We start from the raw sequence: 21,099 nt of genomic DNA, 5'->3' as shown, positions 1-21,099 counted from the left end.
CATGCACCTCCCTTGCTACGTGATGGAGGTGGCCTGGCCGACTGCCCCAAACCCAGGCCCGCGGGAGAAGGGGGCCCGGGAGCCGCTGGCCCTCCCTCTTCCCTCTAACGTTTATACATACTATATAACGTTTTATACACAATAATAGATGGATTAGCAACCGTTTTACTTCTGACGATAAATAGTTTCCATCCTAGACTTGTATGGCTTTGTAAATTGTTTTATTTAAGGTGTAAAAAAAAAAAAGAAAGAGAGAAGACGCTACCGCAGTATTATACCGTCACCGCATCCCCCCAAAATAATACCGTGATATTGATTTTAGGCCATACCACCCAGCCCTAGTCTACAGTGGCAGCTGCACTTATTTTTCTTTTCCGAGAAAACTATTAGTCGATTAAAGGTCTACTATGTAGAGTTTAGTGCCATCTAGTGGTAAGGTTGCAGATTGCAATCTTAACTTCAACTTAACTTAAAATTCGCCTGTGTGCCAAGTGTTTAGGAGAACTATGGTGGTCTGACACAAAATCAACGACACTATCTAGAGCCAGTGTTTGGTTTGTCCCTTCCAGACTACTGTAGATCCAACATGGTGGACTCAATGAAACAGGACCGTTCCATGCGTAGATTAGGGCTGTCAACGAATATTCTAAATTCGAATTCTAATTCAAATTTGAAAAAAAAAAAAGGACCTTCAAATGTGAAAATTGATATTCGATTGTGGAGAAAAAAACCCCACACCACCGCAGCTGTCCTCTTTGCAAGTGGGCGTTGGCCTGGGCCACTGCACTGAACGCACTGCGCCAGGGCCACACCGCCCGCGGAAGTGCTGCGAAGCGCAGCGCACCGAAATTATCACGCGAGCCGGAGCACTTCCGTTCACATCAGACACACATTTCTCCACGCTGGTCGACAAGCGGTTCTGCACCCAGCTGTTGTCTCCGTCACCCGGCTTGACACATTTGCTCGCGGCTCGCACAGAAAATAGACCAGACGCCAAAACGAACGCTGCAGGGCGCGAGCCGGCCATGGAGCAGCGCGGCGCAGCCAGTGTGGATGACACAATCGGTTAACATGGGCGCCGAAAGGAAACTGGCTTCGCTTCTTGGCGCTTCGAGGCTATTCGCAGCGCTTCCACGGGCGGTGTGGCCTGACAGGTCAGAGAGGGGGGGGCAAGCGAGAGGTCCGCGGTCGTTTTAACGTAATATTATAGATAATTGTTTTATGTGTTTTAATGTGTAGGTATGCAAATGTTTTCAAAGACGTTTATGTTGAAATAAAAATACCTATAAGTAGTTATGTTTCCTTGTATTAATACATATACAAGTATGTTTCCTTGTATTAGTTTGCCCTCTTGTGGACATAATGCGAAAAAAAAAAAAAAAAAAACATTGAATGGTTCGAACCTATGAGTTATTTTTAGAAGGAATATTCTAACGGAACCTATGAGTTATTTTTAGAAGGAATATTCTAACGTCATTTTTGAGCAATTTTGACAGCCCTAGCGCAGATAGAAATGTCTCATTTCAAGGTGACAAAAACACAGTAATTCTTAAGCTAAGATTTGCGACGAGACAAAAACGTTTTAAAACGTTGCAGAGAAAAGTTGCCACACTGTGAACTGTCCATCTGAGCTCAACTCAAGAGGGCTAATGATGTCACCTGCAACTCAACTGGTCAATTTGCCGGTGCCTGATTTCAGAACATAAAACTGGTCGCCTGTTTCAACATTTAAATGGCTTGTAATGAAGTCCGCTGGTGAAGTCAAAATGACCACAGACGGCGGTTTTACTCGCTGCAGCAGGTGCTCTGTACCCACCAAGCCCTCCGTTTCCATTCTCATGTGCCGGTGCTTCTACTCGCTGTATGTGGACTGTTAATTGTAAAAGACAAACAGTAAGAAGACACATTGGGCTTTTTGTCTGATGATACACGGACTAAACAATTAGTCAATTAATAAACAAATTAATCTGCTTCTTTTTGTATCAAAGAGAGACTGCATATGAAGCACAATATGTGAAATCAAATAACATGACGTATTTGGCGTGCATGATTCTGTATCGGTCTTCTCTGTGACAAATGAGCGTTTGAAAACACTGAGTGTAAAAGAGATTATTGCACATTAATCATCTATTAGTCGGCTCTAAACCAGCATGGAGCCGCACACTGCCTGTACCAGCACACTAGATAAGCTCTGGCTGAATTAAACTGGTGTGTGTGTGTTTGAGTGTTGGAGAGGAAATAATGGGATTGAGAGATCAAGAGATTTGGGAGGAGATGTTTAAAACTCTGCTTTTTAAGCCAATAACAGGAAGAGATGACCTGTAACTGCCTCAAACATGGATGGAGGCTGAGGGCCTGGACTGCCTAAAGGAATATATTGATGACATAGAAAGCCAGCATATAGCTGCAAAGTAACCATAGCAACAACCCTAATGCACTATGGTACATTAGGGAAGCAGTGAAATGAAGAAAACCTGCGTTAACAGGAAAGTATACTAATGACTCTGAGGCTGTACATGTACACAATGACTCATGCTAACATCCTGATGTTTAGCAGGTTTAATGTTTACCATGTTCACCTTCAAGTTTAGCATGTTAGCGTGCTAACAATCACTAATTAGCAATACTTGTTGGTTCCAGCTTCTCAAATGTGAGAATGTTCTGTTTTCTAAGGTTATGGAGTAAATATCTTTGATGTTTAAACTTTTAATCACACAAAACAAGCAACTTGAAGAACTTGGGTCTGAGGAGTTCGGTTTTGTCATATTTTATATAAGTGTCAAACTGATTAATTTATTGTAAAAACAAAGTATCTGCAATCATGCTAGCAGCTCAGTGTGCTTTGAGCTTCATGCTAACATGCTCACAATTACAATGCCAACATGTTGAGCAGGTATGATGTTTACCATCTTAGCATGCCAACATAACCATGGTCATGAGCTCTGGGTAGTGACTGATCACAGATACAAGTGGCTGAAATGAATTTCCTCTGTGGGGTGGCTTAGAGATCGGGTGAGGAGCTCAGACATCCTGAAGGAGCTCAGATTAGTGCCGCTGCTCCTTTGCGTCGAAAGGGATCAGTTAAGGTGGTTCAGGCATCTGATCAGGATGCCCCCTGGGCACCTCCTGTTAGAGGTGTTCTGGGCACGTCCCACTGGTAGGAGGCCCTGGGGGCAGACCCAGAACACACTGGAGGGATTACATATCTCATCTGGCCTGGGAACACCTTGGGGTGCCCCAGGAGGAGCTGGAAAGTGTTGCTGGGGAGAGGGACGTCTGGGGTGCTTTGCTCGTGACCTGGCCCCAGATAAAGAAATGAAAATGGATGGATGGATGTCATGCTAACATTGCCTAATTAGTGCTAAATGCAAAGTATAGGTGAGGTAGGTAGGAATGTCATTACTTTTGGAGGTACTGACCTGGTGGTGGTGCTACATGACATCTCAGGGAATCACCAATGTCAGTAGGCTTTATAGTCGTGGCACCATGGATGTTTGTAAATATAATGATAATCCAACCGTTGAGACGTTTCAGTTTGGACTGAAGTTGTCCATCAATCGTTTTCTTACATAGCACAATAAAAACATAGTTTGAAGTACAGTTTTCTGAATACATGCTCAATTTTTTGTTTTTAACTATCAGTATTTCGTGTATTTGTCCTTCTTCCTCAGCACTTCTCAGCACTGCCACAGCCAGATCCAACACTGACTGCTGCAACATTTATTTTTTCATGACAGTTAAAATATGAGGAAATCGTAAGTGTGTTAAAACGTAATTTAAGCTGACTTTTCCTTTAATTTTCTCTGTAACTGTACAGTTAAATAACTTCGTATTTTACATGGTCATAGACAGGGTCATCCTGAACAAGATTACATTGATCAACAAAGCTGTTAAGGAAAATATTTAACTGTTTAATTTATGGACTTTAAAAATGAGGATATTTTCAACGTGTTATAATATTGTTTGAGCTGACCTTCCCTGTGCAGTAATGTGGAGTGAAACTACGTCACATATTATATGGTCATAGGAACAAATCTGCCTGGTAAAATAAAGGTTAAATAAAAAATAAAAATAATCAGCAAGACTTATTTAATATATAATGTGTGATAAATTACTGCTGTAATGTCACTCTTTGTTTTGTCTCTTATGGCAGCTTCAAGTACTGATCTCATAACAGAACGGACAGACGTGCATCAAAATCCAAGTGGCGGCTGGCTTAAGCGTATTTTACATGGTGCTGTTATTGTACTGTGCTGCTCTGTCTGTCCGTGTCCTCTTTTAATGGTGTGATGTTATCAGTAACACATTTGTTTTTCAATGCCTGAGAAAATGGACGTGTGTGAGAGCATGTGAGAGGTGCATGAGTCTCACATTCAGTGCATGAGAGTTAACAGTCCGGCACAACATATTTTCTGTACCAAGTAACGTTCACCGGTGCATGTGGAGCTGAGAATTACCTGCACAGCTCAAATTTTTCATGCATTATGGTGCATATGCTCGTGGTATTTTGATACAGCAGCCTTTGGACAAATATGGAGTTGTCCTCAGACACAATGTAGATACTGAAGTTTTGAAAGGCTTAATCCACTCTGTTAGGTTTGCCAAGGCCACTCTGTTCCAAGAGACTTGAGAATAACACAGATGAGTATCCCTGGCAATTTATGACTGCACTTCCTGAGAGGCTCCAGAAAAAAGCTCGTACACTAAACCTAATGCATCATGCTGCCACAGAGCACAGTGCAGGTTACACAAACCACTGCATCTGTAATTGAATTCAAATCCATTCAACCTGTGAAGTACAAATCAACTCCAAACTGCTAAAAAGACAGAGGGCATTTTGTTTGTGCCGTATGAATAATAAATGAAACAGTCCCATACTGGGTCTCTAGCAGAGCTATTCATCATTGAGATTACCATGTGCACTCTGTGGGCTGCTAAACACTGTGCCGTATAATTTCCACATTATCTTAATGTTTTCTTAACTTTTACACTCACTGCTGTGATTTAGCTCAGAACATCTCCTTTCTCCTCTGCTGACTTAAATCAAAGTGATTTTTAATAATTAAGCAGAGGTCTCTTTATTCAAGTCAGCAACCAAAAGACAACCTGAGTGTCTTAACACATAATAAATATTTGATTAGCTGATATTAAACTGTTGAATTTTTACAAAACTATTTGTGAAGAAGAGGTGAGAGAAAAAAAAACAGAACTTGGTTTGGTTTTGGTGACAGGATATCGTCTGGGTGTGTTCATTCAACCGTTCCCAGCTGTATTCAAATCACGTACAGAGACAGAACAGAGTTTTCAGCTCACCTATGATAAAAAAAAAAAGAGGACAGTCTGAGGTGAAATGAGACATTTGGTTCATGTGAATTGGACTGGAGGGGGATCAGCCGTGACTCTGTGGCCAGAGAAGAGGAGCCTCCTGTGGGGACGAGGAGCTGACAGGCAGGCACACCACCTCCCCATGGGGCTCCAGAGATACAACAGACAATTACCCAGGAGAATAAACGGAGAGCAAAGCAGTCACAGAACAGACGGAAAAATGGAAAATGGGCCAGAATACAAAAAGGGGTTAGGAAATATTATATATGTGAAGTCTTTCCTTATCTGACTCGAGGTTTAATAATAGAGGGTATCGTATGCTGTACAGACTCTTCAGACTTTATGATAACTCAGTATACTTGATTAAAGTTTTGTGGAATTACAAGATCTTATCGTGTTATTTCTGAACATTCTGCTGTCAAAATGAATGAATCAAAGCAGACTAATAAAGATCTCAAGATTACAGTTTAGATTTTGGCATATATATTTGCAGTTACAGGATACATACTGCCCACAGCAAAATAACTTCACAAAGGCTGCAAGTAGTGACTATTTTCATTATCAGCTTGCTCAAAAGAGGCTCTGTGCTTTGTCTCGTCGAGGCGCTTCGCATTGCCGCTTTTAATAATCCCCTTGGAACATGTGATGAGACATACTGGTTTTGAACTGCCAGTGGTAAGAAGGAACATGTAAGAGTCTGTCCATCTTTTATCACAAGCTCTGTTTTCGCTGTCTACTTTTCTCTCTTTAGAACACGTCAAGTGAAATTACTTTTCTCTGACTTATGTCTCCGACTGTTGCCTCGTGTCCTGTCTCTCCTGTGTGTATCTTACTCAAGTCGCAATGCTTATCAGAATGCCTAAATTTAGTTGGCTGAGTAGCTTCATGTGAGATGATTTACGCAAAACACAATTAGTTTGTAAGTTTCCTGGTCAGTAAACCAGTGCTATAAATGCGGCGTGGGTTAGAATAGAAATAATCGATCTAAGTTTAATAGTTCTCAATAATTTACCAGCTATAGATAGGGCTGCCCTCGGCTAAGAATTTTCCTAGTCGACCAATAGTCGTCATTTAGGGCCATTAGTCGACTAGTCGCTCGCACAATTACGATATTAATGTAATGATTAAATGATATATTTTGGTGGTTTGAGTTGAAGGTGTGAGAAAGAATAGTATCAGTAACATTGTTAACACTGTGCTACATTACAGAGAAATACAAAACCGTACTAATGAACCTTCATTAATATAGGCCTATATTTTATCTACAAGTGCACGTCACACACTGAGCGAGCCGCCTGTTAATGACGCTGTGGGCTAATGGGCATGTAGCTACTTCCATGTTTCAGATGATACGTCATGTTTGTAGTCGACCAATGAAGATGAGTTTACATATCACCTTGGGTTCGTCCTTCACCTTCTCAAAATGATCCCACACTTTGGATTTCCTGCCCGACATGTTATTAACTAGTGTGTTGAATAACCGCAGGTACCAGCCCTGGAAATTAGGGGCCGCACACATGCTGCGTCTTTAATCGCCTGGAAAACTTGAGGTCGGGTGCTGGGCGCTACTTTTTTGCGCCAGCTTTAAAGAGCACGACAGCAGGCTTTTTTTCCCCTGCAACTAAGCAACCAATGAAATCTTGAAATGAAATGAAATGGTCGACTATTAGGGGGGCAACACTAGTTATAGGTTATGGTCCGGGCCTGAGGGGATAGAGAGAGATGGCAGATTAACGCCTTGTCCTCCCTCAAATTGCCTTCTGGTTTCAGCTGTAATCTTAACACTCATTTCAACCATATTGCCCAGCCAACTGTAAAGTGCCTGTAAAGACCTGCCTGATGAACTCAGACTTGCAGAATCAGTATCTTCTATTGATCACTCACTGCCTTCTTAAAATTAAATATGTGTGTATGTAACATAAGTACATAGATGTGTATGTGCATATCTATGTTGGAATTTTATGAATCCCCTCTTCTTGCTATTTGACTTATTCAGTGTTCACTTTTTGTTGTGTTACATATATTATGCTATATTATGCATAAACATATTATGCTATTATAAGTGTGGGTGAGAGTCAGAGCAAAACAAGGAGACCAATACACTGTCAGACTTGAAAAGCAAGTGATGCAAAGACCTCCATATCTGGTTCTGCTTTCGCGTTGTGTTGACAACACTACCTTTGTTGTACCTGTGGTAATGCCCACACACGCGCGCGTACACACACACACTTGCACTGAGGCCAAATCCAAGGTGAGGCTGAGGCTGAGGGGAAGTAAATAACACGTCTGATTACTGTGTTGCTGCGCTGACTAAAAAAAACGATTTCAAGTCTTAACAGGCTGCTCTCGGCACACACCCACACATTCACTGAACACGTGGCTGTCTGAACATGATGTGTCCACATCATCCAGAGGCTAAATAAGAGACACACAGGTGATGTCAGACCACGCTGCAGTCTGCAACAAGCCGCTGCCTTTAATGGATCCTTCATCACTTTGCTTTAGAGAGAGTATAATTATTTACAAATTGCTTTGACACGGCGTTCAATTGCCTCGTTATTCAGTGACATTGTAATTCCAATCACCACAGCACTCCAAGTCATTACTGCTTTTGCCATCAGGTTTAGTCCTGCTTCTAAAGCCGCTTTATTTCATTCAATAGCTCTTGCGTCAAATTCTCATAACTGCCTCGGTACTGAGAATCTATACACTTGACCTCTGCATTGATGCACCATCTGAAAAGCATTAGTATTAGAACTGGTGCGATTGATTTCTGAGTGCATGTATCAGGATTTAAAGGGGACCTATTATACTCATACTTGATTCATACTTGTATTGGGGGTTTCTACAACATGTTTACATGCTTTAATTGTCAAAAACACTTATTGTCTTTATGCTGTCTGTGCTGGAACACCTGTGTTCAACCTCTGCTCCATTTTAGTGTCTGTCTCTTTAAGATCTTTTTTTTTTTCGGAAAAAGCCCAGTTTTCTCTGATTGGTCAGTGTTTCCAGGCCATCTGTTTCATTTTATTCAAAAATAAATTCAACTTCATTAAACATATTCATCACAATTTGTATGTTCCAGATTTTCATTATAAAAGTTGTAGAAAATATATTTCATAATATAATTAAAAAAGTAAAAATAAATTGAAGAAATAAATAAAATGTAGGGGGTCTTCCATATCTACACCCTCAGCATCTCTACACCATCATTGTAACTGGAGGAATTAATATAATGGAATATAGCAACACTTTATTCCATGAAAAGTTACCTTCGAAGCTTCGAAACTGAAATCCTCACAACTGGACATGTTTTAGCAAGAATCTCATCTGAAATCAGGGGAAAATTAACAACATCTGCAACCAAGATTACATGTCTCCTTGATGTTAGCATTTAGCTACATGTAGCAGTGCACTTGCAGCCAGGAAAATGACTGTAACAGTCTGTAGCAGCAATTTCTACCATAAGAAATCACCAGTAAAAGCTTCTAAACCACAATCTTTGCAACCAGACACGTTCCTGCGGGAATATGATCTAGATTTGGAGAGAATTTAACAACATCTGCAACTATGTTTACATGTTTCTCTGGCATTGGCATATAGCATATAGCTACACGTAGCAGTGTACCTACAGCCAGGGATCGACGGTGTATAGCGGCACTTTCTCCCGTTAATAAATCACAAAGAAAAGCTTCCAAACACAACTGCATATGTTCCAGCAGGAATCTGATCCGAAATCAGGAAGAAATTGAAAACACTGGCAACCAAGACTACATGTATCTCTGACGTTGGCATGTAGCTACATGTAGCAGTGTACCTGACTTTTACGGTGCATAGCCGCAATTTCTACTGTGAAAAATCACCAATAGAAGCTTCTAAACCAAACTCTACACAACCAGACATGTTTCAGCAGAAATATGGTCTAGAATCAGAGAGAAATTCACAACATCTGCAACGAAGTTTACATGTTTCTCTGATGTTAGCATTTAGCTACATGTAGCAGTGTACCTGCAGCCAGGGACTGTGTATAGCGGCAGTTTCTGCTCTTGAAAATTACAAATAAAAACTTCTAAACACAACCAGAGATGTTCCAGCAGGAATATGATCTGAAATCGGGGAGAAACTGACACCATCAGCCACCAAGGCTATATGTATCCCAGACATTGGCATGTAGCTACATGTAGCAGTGTGCCTGCAGGAAGGGGAATGTCAGGTGGCGATTTTTACCCTGAAAACCCACAATTAAAGCTTTAAACCCAAATCTTCACAACCAGACATGTTCCAGCAGGAATATGATACGAAATAGGGGAAAAATTACTAGCAACCAAGACCGCATTTTTCCCTGACAATAACATGTAGCTTCATGTTAGAGTGTATATAATGTAAATACCTGACACCTGAAAGTCTGAAGCCTGAGGTTGGTTCCCCTTTGTACAGACCTATTTTAAATGACTTGTGCATAAATCAATGTCAGGATAATCAATACAGAGATTATTCTCTTACTGAAAGAGCATTAACTTGAATGCAGCACACTATTAACATTCAGGCTGTCAAGTGCTATATAGCATTTAATTTGATGGCCATTTAATTGAACTGGAGCTTCTAAGTTTTGCAGCTTCTCTCTCGTCCCCTATATAAATCTACAGACGCTTAAATCCAGAGGTGTGTCGCCTAAAGGTAAACTTGCACAGGGTTTATAAGGAATTCCAAAAAGTTAACAGAAATATTTGGGAGTCAGCGCCACATCACATAAAACTTGCAGTTCACTCAGTGCTTTGCAAACACTTTTGTGTGCAACATGTGGGCTATGAGATAAGAAAAGAAACCACATTTCTAGCACAGTAGCAGCTCTGTGGTTTTCGCAGCGTGAGATGTTCATGCAGTATGAAAGTGTCATAGTGTTGCAGCGACATGGCCTAGGAAAAAACCCCAGAGCCTCATTAACAAATCACAGATGGAGGGATGAAAGACTGACAGAGATATCCTGCTCTCATCCTCTCCTCATTTATTCCCCTTTACACTTGCTGCAAATTTAAACTGTGATCAGTTCTCAGAGGAAATACGGCTGGTGTAGACCATTGCAGCAGAGCAAATTAAGTAACACAGTGTTCTGTAATGAATGTACTTAGTTGTGGTGTTAAATGAGCTAAACAGCATGTTTTTCGAGGGTTAAATGCTTAGGAGGAACAACTACAAAAGTCTCACACAAAATAACAGACTCGACTGGTACATCAGACAGGACAAACACATACATAAAAAGGATTAGAGCCATACTGAAGCAGCTCTGTGAGGCTCTTTGCATTGCATTTTGTGCTTTCAAAAACTCAAACCGCATTTTGCACAAACTCCAGAGCCTCCTGATGCAAAGAGGATGCTGCTGCTCATCACCACTCTCCGCTCTCTGTCGCAGAGTGAGAAGGATAAGAGCTGACAAAAACCTTTCACAATGACAACAGAGCATTTTTATGCATGAAGTTGAAACTATTATCGAAGCAGAACAATACACGATTTGCTTTAGAAATCAGACGGAACGGCGCACACTGTTAAACACAGTGTTTAACACAGTGTGTGCAGCTGCCAATCTTTTCCGTAATCTGGTTTCATCTGTTTGTAGTAATTACACTAATGTTTCCAAATGAATGATATCTGATGATAAAGTGCCATGTTTAGAGAGAGGTTCATTTCATTTTAGATAGAGTTCATGTGGAATACTTCCTCCAATTTAAACGGACCTCCCTGTAATAATTAAACCCACCTCCCCGTTGAAGGGAACATTTAAGATAGTCGTGTCTTTCTGTGTTTCAGGTTTTCAGCAGGGAAAAGAAAAGAGCAACACTCTTCTGTGATGAACACTGCGAGGTGGTTTGGTCGGCTGCATTGCTCTTTTAACTACACCAGAGAGAAACTAGGTAATATAGTGACTCAATAAATCACTCCGCAGTGAGAAAGACAGCAGCCTGAATGGATATTGAGTTAAAAATCAATTAGATGTTGGCAATCCATTTAGTATCTGTGTAGCTCAGCATCTGCTAACGACGTCATAATACATATACATAAACAACAAACATATATGAAGCTTTAAATCTGAGCACAGCATGGAGCTGCTACACAAGCTGAAGGACGACACAGAATCTGTACACAATCTGAACCACGTGTACGTTTGTATATGACCTGTTTTACACACCCACATGTAAAAAAAAAAAGTTGTAATCCCTCCTCTTCTCTCCCTCTTGTAATCTGAGAATTTAATCTGTTGCTTTCCAGGGCAAAGATTACCCAGCAGCCCTTGCTCCCATTCTAAAATACTCAGGGAGGAAAGGAAGAAAGGGAGTGAAGGGGCGAGGATACAGATGTGTGAGGGAAAATAGTAAGAGATTTAAAAATGGCGTGGGAGATAAAGTGATGGAGACACAGGGTGACAGAAGAAGAAGGGAGGAGAGAGAAAAATAAATCCAGATGAGTTGAGGTCAGTGTTTGAACTCCACAGGTGGACCAGCAGAATCGGATTAGAGTTTTAAAAGACAGAGTATTCAAACAAGTTAAGGTCAGAGTTTATACTGTGGCCTTTAAGGGAACATTTGCCCATTTTAAATCACAACTGCAGCCTGCTTTATCCAACCACCGACCATATGGTCAGATAAACTATTCTATAACCTCATGGGATTATTCAGAAATATTAATCAACAACAAACACCAGGCATCAGCACAATATTCTGACCTCATACAAACGTCAACAGCAGTAAAATGAATGTCCCAGGAGGTATCCAATACTGAGCAACACCTTTAACTAAATACTAACATTAACACAATTTACATATATCAAATGGACTTCAGTCTTCACTCTACTCAAAGTACATTCACCCATTTCAACACACACATGTATACACACGTGGCTGATGCTACCATTCAAGGTGCCACCTGCTTCTCAGTTAACCACTGACGCACTCGCAATTTGGGCAATTTGGGGGTTCAATATCTTGCCAAAGGATACAGGAAGAGCAGGCCATCATGCTGCCAATCTTGCGATAAGTGGACAACCCACTCTACCTCCTGATCCGCAGCCACCCATCAACAAACTACAGCTGCACCCGACGATTATCTTCATCATCAGTTCATCTGGTGAGTATTTTCTTGATTTTTCTTCAGTCTAAAAATGTCAGAGAATAGTAAAAATGTCCCCCAGAACTCAAGGTGGCATTTTCAAATTGTTGTTTCAGCCAATCGACCGGAAAAATATTTAATTTAAAGAGGCAACAGATAGGATTCGGTTTTTTTTTTAAGCTTGGCGCCACCTACCGTCAGTGGTGTTGTGTCGCACTGTTGCAACGACCACCAGTATACCTCTATAGAATGAGAAGGTGTGTGGACACTCTACTAAATAAATAAGTAAAGAGACCGAGCAACAATCATCAGATTTATCTGAAGAAAAAACAAATAGTAATGCAAATAATTATACCAGAATGCACAGTACGAGTACAAACAACTCACAGTAAATTATACCAATATGTACAGTATCAGTACAAACAACAGTAGACACAGTGGAGTTATACCAATATGCACATGTAAACAGTCCTGATTCTAGAATAGGCCAGCTAGGAGTTAACTAGCAGCCAGTACAGTCCTCTCTCGTCTAGCTAACATGTAGCCGTGTTACTTACTGATCCATTAGAAAGAAAGCTAGCTGGACGTGGGTTTTGAAGCCTCTTTGGTCACGGAGCTCCCTCCATCTCTTGAACACCTGACTGAGGTTTACTCTTGTTTTTCCTCTTCTTTTATCACTCTCCTTTTTGCTCTTCTTTGCCTCCTCAGACAGAGGAGCTTGTTTTCTTTCGCTAGGCCGTTTTTCACTTGTTTCCAACTTTGTCCGTCTGCCATTGTGCTCGTGACTCAACTATCTCATGCCCAGCTCCTCATAAGGACCAGCTCCAGTCCCTGATTGGCTGACCGACCAATTTCGCAATACATCACACGTTTCCTGCCGTAAAGCAGATTTTTTCCGCGAAATTTCAGCACCGGTGGCAGAAGCTTATTGCAAAGATTGCAAAGCCACTAAGTAACCTATGTAAACACTGATAGTCTGATTTTACTGTGGCCACTACCCTGTGCAACCCACATTATTTTCATAATGACATATTTAGGAAAAGATGCTATCTGTGTAATATCCCATAAGATAAAAAATGCAGCAAGTTCTCACATCTGAAAAGTAGAAACTAGTGTATGTTTTGCATTACTGCTTGAAAAAACTTAAAGGGATGGTTTACTTTGGATTTTTTGAAGTGAGATTGCATGAGGTAATCATCCATAGTCAGTGTATTACATTCAGTAAATGTCAGTTGGCACGCCCCCAGTTGGGAGAAGTAGGCTGGAGCCCGACACTACGCAAAGTGGTGGATTGCTGTGGATGGAGGCAGCAGCAAAATGTGCTTTAGCCACCTAAAAAAAAAAGTGTAGGCTATATTTAGAATATTTTCACTGTTTTACCTGCAGTCAGACAGTGATTTCCGATCAGGAAAATGAAGCCGTTACATCACTCTCATAAAGCCAGACTCCAGTGAGGAAAACAGGGATTAAACACTGCAGAACACAGGAGCTGCTGGTCTACCACAGCCTCCATCAGTTAGTCCGTTTGTGTTACTGTGTGACTTTGGTGTTTTAAATGGTTATTTTGGATTCACCAAAGTCCAACAATAACACAAACTTACTAACAGATTGAGGCAGTGGTAGACCAGCAGCTCCTCCGTTCAGCAAACCAAAGTTACTGTTTTTGTCAATGGAGTCTGGTGGTTGTGGAGAGCATAGATAGCAAGCTGCTCCCTGGTGGAACAGGCCGTCTGCTGAAAGGTAAAGAGGTGAAAATACTCTCAATATAGCGTGCACTTTAACATGGGGCGATATTTTTAGATGGGACTTTTTTAGGGGGCTAAAATATGTTTTGCTGCTGCCCCCCACCACAGCAGTACATTGCTTAGCTTCTATAGTGATACTCCTGCCTGCTCCCTCAAACTGGGGACGTGCAGACTGACATCTACTGCATCTAATACACTGACTATGGAGAAAGTCTAAAATCTGAACTATCCCTTTAAGACACTGTGTGCCTGATTCAGTTAATTAATTATCAATATTAAGTGTATAAGGTTTTAATCTACCATATGTTATCTTTATTATCCGATTCCAAGCTTTTTCAGAAAATATAAAAACATTGATAAAAGGTGTTAAATTAAAGCTCAAACACCAAATCTGAATCTGGGACTTGAATTCAGTGCCACAGTGAATCTAACGAGCAAAGAAAGCAAAGCAACCATTCCTATAAATGTTACGTGTGCGCTATAAGATGCTCATATAGACACACACACTTTCATTTTGTATTTTAGTACCAAATGTGAAAGGAAAGAGTTCAGCTACAGTCAACACCTCTATAGAGATACGCTCCATTTTTAGACGTCTGATTCATAACACACCACTGCTCTGCACTTACAGAACACACACACACGCAGACACACTAACGTACTCACTAGAGCTGAGTGCACTGAAATGTTGGCATGTGAACAAATCAGAGCTCTCATGATAGTAACTTTGAAATGTGTCTGCACAGTCTGAATGACCTGCGTGTCGACATGCAAATACATGCAAACGCTCCCTGTGAATTACATAACAGTGACTGGCAGGTGTGCGTGTGTGTGTGTGTGTGTGTGTGTGTGTGGGAGGGAGGGGAAGCAACTCGGTATTATTCATTTATGATACAGACTATCTACACTAGAGCTGACACAATTAGTTGATTCATTGACAGAAAATTAAACTGCAACTATTGTGATGATTCAAAATGAGCCATTTAAGACATTTTTTAACCAAAAAAAAATCTATACAATGAGTGAAAAGTAAAAAATTGTCTTCTGGGAATGGATACGATTTTATTGATACCAATTCCCTTATCGATTCCTGATCAGTTCTCTGTGTGGAAAAAGCTCGGCCTTCACAGGTTTCAAGTGTCGACTCAGCTTTTTAATTATCTCTAAGTTGGAACAAAGCGAAGATAAAATGAGAAAATATTTGTGCGATATTACAGTATTAGGATATTGTATTATGATATATATATATATATTATGATTATGATGATGTGTACAGTATGGCTGGTGTTTCCACCCTTATTGGAAATGATCATTTTACAGACATATAATAGCTGTCAGAAATACATGGTGGCACAGATAAAGGGAACTGATAAGCTCGGAGGCATACAATTTCAATGGATTTGTTCATTTGGAACCGGCTCTTGATTTCCATCCCTTGTCTGTTGTCTGTTTAATTCAGGGAAACTGTGTTGGACATTTTTCACTGTATTCCAACATTTCTAAGGCCCAATTAATAATGAAAAAAAATGTGTAGCTGCAGCCCCAATTTACACAAAATTGAGCATTGTCTTGAATCAGGCAGTCACGTTATGCTCACATCCCAGCTACATCAGCTGATTGATAGAGGGGAGTCAGCTGATAGATCACATGATTCCTTTCTTTCCAACCAATTTGCAAATCTCATTCAGGGCGCCCTATTCAAACTGCTCTGGCCTGCCTACTGTTGCTGCTTCCTCTACAAGCTGCTTTGCAACCTGCCTCCACCCCAACTCCTCCTTTTCATGCTGTGTCTGACTTATCAATGTCGTTTCTGTTTGTCATTGTTGCTGCTCTGTTCCCTGCTGCTCTCCCTGCCTTACTGTGCATTCACACCAAAAGCATCATGAGCATCATAAGCAGCCGGCAGCCATTCATTTTCAATGTACGCTTGCTATGAAGGGCGTTGGGAGCGTCGGCGGCAGCGAGCAGCGCGATGCCAGCGACCTAAGTGTCACTGTGAAGTTGAGAGAAGCTCAACTTTATGCAAATGAGCAGCGCCGCCGCCGAAGCAGCAGCGAGCAGCAGCCAATTGCAGACCGTGATATTCCCCGTGGAGTAGCCGGGTTCGCAGGACTTGGTGGACCCAGATGGCCTGATGGTACCGAGCCCTGCGTTTCCTCAGCAAATACACCGCTGCAATACAAAACAGGCTTCCCAAAGTGCGATCCATGGTGAAAGAGGAAGCAGAAGATGTACATGCTATATATATATAGACACACTTTTTCCCTCCAAAGAGCTCCCGCTTGTTTACCACCAACCCAATAAGTTCCCGCTTATTATTTACAACCAATTACATTTCTCTTGGTCCTACGAGTCATCCTGTGCAAAGCTGATCAGCTGAACACATCTGCAGCGCAGCTTGAAAGCCCCGCCCCTTGGCAGCCTTCTGCAAACCCTGCCAGAGCTGCCAGGCAGCGCGATGCCAGCGACCTGAGCGACCGCTGGCGCTCATGACGCTTTTGGTGTGAATGCACAGTTAGGCATAGGGAGGGCGGCTAGGTTTACCATCTCCACCTTCTGCTTTCCGTGTAGGTGCATGGAAGGGCAGAGAGGTCCCAGAACAGAGCCATACCACCAAATATCAAAATCATCAATTACTCGTAATCATTCCATCTTATATATCCCACCACAACCACTTGTTTTGACTGATCAATATATCACCCATCCATAATCACCACTATGCTAAAAGCCCACCAAATTGACGTGTGAATTCATTCATGCCTGCATCTGTATTTTTCCATATTTCTGACTAACCTGTCATTATAGCACATAGTAATTATTATACAGAAGCTGTTCTGTAAGTTTGAGTGGACTCAAAACAAAATGCTAGTGCAGGTTGAACCAAATTTAGACAGCTAGCTTAATACAGCTGCTCGCCGAGTGTAATAATTGGCAATGAATGAGTGTTATATATGACTAGGAGGAAAAACAGCTGTGTGTGTGTGTGTGTGTGTGTGTGTGTGTGTGTGTGTTAACCCAACACAGGATCTCTTTGATGGGCAGAGTATTTGTGTGTTGGTTAATCCACACTGTGTTACTCACACACCCGGCATCGCTGCTGGTGTGTCGATTCACTGTCAGCTTAGCCCACTCAATCCCTTAATCCAAAAGCACAGAGCGAAAGAGATAAACCTGTGTACCTACATGTGAAACGTCTCAATCATTTACATTTCACAGACTGTACTCCGTCCTCCTCTCACGCTCACATCACTTCCCTCATTTCAATAAGTTTAAGCGTCATTTATTCTGGGATACGGCACAGATTCCACCGGTTGCCCTGACAACAGACGCCATTGAGCTCGCACCTCGTCGTAATAAACCAATGAAGCGAGTCAAAGGCGAGGACCATCAGTCAGCTCCCCCATTCAACAACATTCACTCCTCCCATTTTGTTCCCTCTCAATGGGCAAACAAAGGCCACGGCTTAGCTCATCACTGTGATTTGTGGTGCTGATGAGGGACGTGTATGTGTATGTGTGTGTGTGTGTGTGTGTGTGTGTGTGTGTGCTGCCCATAAAACTAAGCCAACTGCAAAAACTGGTTTCCTGTATCCTGCAGAAACAAAGCAAAACAAAAAACAAGCTCTGACCTGTTGAGTATAATTGTATGTGGTGGGCCATTACCACCCAATGCTGGGAGCACATTTTATTTACACACTTTAATATTTAAGAGATAGATAGATAGATGGAAAATAGAGCGTAATTTTTCATCTCGAATCTTAAGTTGATTATCGATACACAGCGATTCTGAATACTTGAAATACATCTGACTCTGCGACTCCAATGGATAAATCAATTTGGAACCGGACCTCGAGTACTATCCATAGTCTTTATGATAGTAAACTGAATTTAAGGAGGTTTTGGGCTGTTGGTCTGACAAAGCGAGACATTTATTAATGTCAATTTGAGTTGACATTCACAAATGTCTCGTCAAGGACTTTCAAGTACTTTTTCAAGCTTTGCTTTTCATTTTCAAGGACTTCACTCGAAGCAATAAGTTAATTTTCAAATCTAATTTTTTAATCAACTTAAATAAATGAAGTGGTGTCTCTCTGTTCAGTGGAGGGTTTCTTACCACACTCTTTTTGCAAAGAGTCAAAAAGAATTGTAGTTGAAAGCCAGTGTGCAGCTGTTCATCATTACTCCAGGGAATTACTGTTAACCCTGAGGGCAGACACCGGTCATAGCCAGTGAGGGATAAAAGCCACAAAATGGAAAGATAAAAACTGTTTTGTTCACACATTAGATGAACTCAACTTACTTTTTCTTTTTATTGAATCACTGGCAACAGACCGCCAAACACACAGACGCTTCAGGACTCAGCGAGTGCCAATGATTTAATAAAAAAGAACAATGTACGAAAACATTTTGTGAGTGCTCACCTAATATGTGAATTCAATAGACTTCTGCTGCTGGCTGGCAGCACCCGGGAGAATTGAAGAGACTAAATATAAAGGCAACAGTAGAGCCTGTTCCTTCCTTTGTTTTAGTGTTTGTTGTGGCAGCCAGCATTGATGGAGCTGAAACTAACTGTGTTTTCAAAACAAACTGATCTGTCCATTATTTCTTTCCAATTAATTCTATTTCCAAAGCAGCAAATCCTCACATCTGAGAAGCTCGACGCCGATGAACATTTGAATTTTTTTGCTTAATAAATGAGCAACAATTTTGATCATCAATTAAAAAAATAAAAAAAATGCAATGTTTTGCCTTTTATATTCTGTTGGCTTTGCTGACGGACAGCCAGCAAACCATATTAACGTGCAGGACATATGATGCCCAGTCTCCGATAGTAAGCTAGCCACTCTGCACAGCGCACTGACCGAGCAGGAGCTAGCTAGAGGCTAGGCATTTTGCCCACCCTAAAAGCTGCGTCATGCTTTTACTTGTCCTCTCCCTTCCTACAGCAGACATCCACCCTGCATCCACACATAGCTTTCATTACCGACTTTACAGACCTACACACTCCCTTGTTTACTTAAGTTAATTCTAACCAAATAAAGTATGTTTGTTTTAACTAAACCTCTTGTGGGGGACTTCCTAGCTCATGTTTTGTTTGGTTTTGTGTGAGCTTTGTTGTAGCCTGGTTTCCTCTTTGTGTTGTCTATCTTGGTACGACTTTTTTTAGAGGGACCTTTGGGTATTCTATTTTGGTTTGGCACTTATGTTAATTCCAGTTTTAAGTTTGTTTAGTAACTGGAATTTGTGAAGGCAGAGCATCCTGAACTATGTTTTGTTTGGCTGCAGGCCTCCTTGTTAGACATCAAGTGATTAGCTTCGGTGCTCGTTCTGAGAGCGACATTTTTATGAGTACTTTGGGTTGATGTTTTAACCGTCTCCTGCTGAGTCCACCTCACCTCACTGCATTTTGAGGTGGGTGATGTTTTAAATCATATCAATTAATGCCTTTGTAACTAGCCACCAGTCCTCTGTTGTGACCATTTACTTCCCAGTGCACTGGCTTTCATTTACCAATGGTTTCTCATCCTTAATTTGCTCCACTGGATCCAAGAATGCTGGGTGAGGGATTGGATCTGGTAAGATAATTGGTGGAGGTTTAGGTCACTGTCCATATGGAAGTATGTTTGTATGACAGCCAGTCCAATGTAAAGGGGACACTTGGTAGACAGGTTAAAAGGGGGTGAAATGCTATTTTTTTCCTCAAACTCTGTTTAGTATATTCATAGCATGCATTCCCAATGTAAAGGTGGAAGCTTGATCTTAAGAGGGCGGGTGTGACATCCCTCCCACAGTCTTGGAGGATGTTTTATGGCCAAACATCATCAGGCGGTTGTCACAAAATGGCTCAGCGTATGTGACAAGTAGGGAGTCCACACAACAGATTTAGTCCATTTAATTCTGAACTGTAAAACCCCCTTCAGCATTGTTAACTAAGTAAGCACCACTAGCCCTGCTGATGCTGCTAACAGTGCTAACAGAGCTAACGGTAATAGTTAACAATGCTGAAGGGGGTTTATAGTTCAATATGAAGTGGCTTACTCACTGGAGCAACCTGGAGGGAGACCAGAGGGTGGGCCCGCAGCCACGTCACAATGAGTCGGGACAGCGCTACTAGCCCCTGACATCCCAAGTAGGAACCTTTGATGGACTTTCACTGTTTTGACATTTTAAAGGCAAAACAAATAACAATTTGTCAGGTTAATTAACAAAATCCAATATAATCATTTACTGCAGCCCTAAATTGATCGTCACAACAGGTGCCGATTAATTTTCTGTCTATCAACTAAATGTTTCAGCCCTAACTGGAAGATAGTTATGGCTATTGAATACGGCGGGGAAATAGATCATGCACAGTTGGATTATTTGCCTTTTCTGGGTGTTTAGTGATCTAAGACTGAGGCCTGGTGAGGACCGCCTCCTTTAGACGGCTTACCTAAGTCTTTGTATTGTGCCATTTCCAAGCCAAAACAAACCTGACTTGACTGGTGGAAATCAAATGGTCTTAACAAAATAAACAAATTCCTGTTATGTCTTTGCCAAGAAAGCGGAATTAGGCTTTAGGCAAAAGAACCTCCTCTTTATTGACACGAATCTAAAAAAAGGACAATAATCTTAGGAAAACACACTGCAGGCCAGAGGGAATTCTGTCAGGAGCAGAAGGAAACACTCCCCATCCTCTTTCCTTTGAATCAAAAAACACATGCACACACAAACAAAAGTCCGGCCTGCAAGCACGAAATCTTCCTCTTTGAAAGTGATGTAAAGACAGTGAGAGCAAAGGCGACCGTGATGCATTAATTATACACCACCACCCCCACACACTCTGTTTAGGCTTATATAAACACACACACACGAGAGACCTTTAAGCACTGTCCATATTGATATTTCAATAAACCAAGTCCACTACAGTCTTTCTACCCGAATAAACA

At 41.4% G+C, this 21,099-nt stretch overlaps 2 protein-coding genes across 4 annotated transcripts in view; one reads left to right on the top strand and one right to left on the bottom strand.

The window, feature by feature from the left end:
- dclre1c (DNA cross-link repair 1C, PSO2 homolog (S. cerevisiae)) overlaps nucleotides 1–6,789 on the top strand; it is a 123,037-nt gene extending 116,248 nt beyond the window's left edge. Inside the window, exon 15 of one of the 2 annotated variants that reach the window (XM_050036829.1) lies at nucleotides 6,483–6,789. The gene's annotated coding sequence lies outside the window, so the exon portion shown is untranslated. The remainder of the gene's footprint in view (nucleotides 1–6,482) is intronic. The other variant, XM_050036828.1, reaches the window with a different exon arrangement.
- Nucleotides 1–21,099, bottom strand: part of LOC126385231 (transmembrane and coiled-coil domain protein 3-like) — a 63,929-nt gene that overhangs the window by 13,605 nt on the left and 29,225 nt on the right. The gene's annotated exons all lie outside the window — the stretch shown is intronic.

The sequence above is a fragment of the Epinephelus moara genome, chromosome 23, assembly GCF_006386435.1.
Source record: "Epinephelus moara isolate mb chromosome 23, YSFRI_EMoa_1.0, whole genome shotgun sequence".
In the NCBI taxonomy this organism is placed as follows: Eukaryota; Metazoa; Chordata; class Actinopteri; order Perciformes; family Serranidae; genus Epinephelus; species Epinephelus moara.
Note: the sequence above shows the minus strand (reverse complement) of the source record. Positions and strands in the feature narration are given on the sequence as shown.